We start from the raw sequence: 1703 nt of genomic DNA, 5'->3' as shown, positions 1-1703 counted from the left end.
TTCTTTTTATGTGACCCGTTTTGCCACAATGATAGCATATCACTTCTTTTCTAGTCCTCGACTTGCTTCTTGACTTGCTACGACTTTCAGAGTTGTCGCGTCTATGGAAGTTTCTAGATTGACTTCTCCCCCGTGACTCTGTAACTAGTGCTTCTGACTTTGAGGAAGAACCAACCAACCCACGTTCCTTTCTTCGAGCTTATTCATTCAACATGCTCTCTTTAACAGTTGACATTTTCAACTTTCCACTTGGAGCTGAATTGATCAACGTCACAACAAGGACTTCCCAATTATCAGGCAAGGAACTCAACAATAACAACGCTTGCAACTCATCATCTAATTTAATTTCTGCAGTTGTCAACTGATTCACTGTATTCTGAAAAATACTCATATGCTCTGCCATTGAATCCCCATATTTGTATTTCATATTCACCAGCTTCCGAATCAAGAATGCTTTATTTTGCACATTCTTTCGTTCATACAACTCTTTTAATTTTTCCCACATCTTGTTAGCATCTATTTCAGTTTCAACATGTGGATACACACTAAGATCCAACCACTGCCTGATCATCGCCATTGCCTTTCTATTCATCTTCTTCCAGTCAACGTTAGATTTATCTATGGGTTTAGCAGTGTCACCCTCAATAGGATCGTACAAATCTTTACTGTATAACATGTCTTCCATGAGAGTTTTCCAAAGTGTATAATTAGAAGAGTTGAGTTTAATCATATTGGGACATTTATTTTCCTCCTCCATTTAAATGCACAAATCAAATAACCGAGCTCTAGATACCACTTTGTTGGGAAAAACCAGAGATAATTAGCGATAATTATCTCAATAATGCGGAATATTTTTTCCCCCACCTGTGCAGATAAATGGCCAAACAGAAAATACAATTCCAAGAGCAATAATAATTGGCAGAAAATTAAATGAGACAAACACAATTTTAATGTGGAAAACTTCCCTCAAATTGAGAGAATAAAAACCACGGGACCTAGTCCAGTAAAAACTTCCACTATAATAATTAATGGGTACACCAAGAGTCTTCCTAATAACAATAAGGAATATCAATCAACAATAACAACCCTATAACAACCTTCCACTGAAGTGGGTATGCCAAAGTAACTCTCAGAGAAGATAAAACTACTCAAATTATATATTAAAATAACAAACTCAGTGATAGGAATAACATACTAAATTTGTAGATCAAACGGAGCAAGTTTGCTACACACCTGTTACCACCACTGGAACCAAACCCTTATTTTTCTTCTCTGGCAACCGTTCTTCTTCCGTTGTCTGTTATGTATGTCTCTTAGGGATTTCTAAATCCTTTTTATTACCTTCAAGTGGGTCAAGCACATTAAAACTTTTTTTTTTTAAATAATAATAATAATATTAGTAAAATTGGTGGGTTCCACTTGGGGAGTGAGCCCACCCAACAAAACCACATTCGTAAGTGGATTGAGTTCCAATATGGATTCTTGGGAATTTTCTTTTGGTTCATCAATATAGCATGATAAATTTGTGCTCAATCATCTTCACGTGCTCAAATCTTAAAAGGTGCAATGAAAATGAAAGAAGTTAGCTTGACAATTTATATACTTTGTTAATTTAGTAATAAATAATAGATTGCATGATAAATTTGGAACATGTAAGACATCTTTTAAGGTTAACACACGTGATAGAATAACATAACCTTTCC

The sequence above is a fragment of the Cicer arietinum genome, chromosome 3 (genome assembly GCF_000331145.2).
Source record: "Cicer arietinum cultivar CDC Frontier isolate Library 1 chromosome 3, Cicar.CDCFrontier_v2.0, whole genome shotgun sequence".
Classification (NCBI taxonomy): domain Eukaryota; kingdom Viridiplantae; phylum Streptophyta; class Magnoliopsida; order Fabales; family Fabaceae; genus Cicer; species Cicer arietinum.
This window is presented reverse-complemented; position numbering follows the sequence as displayed.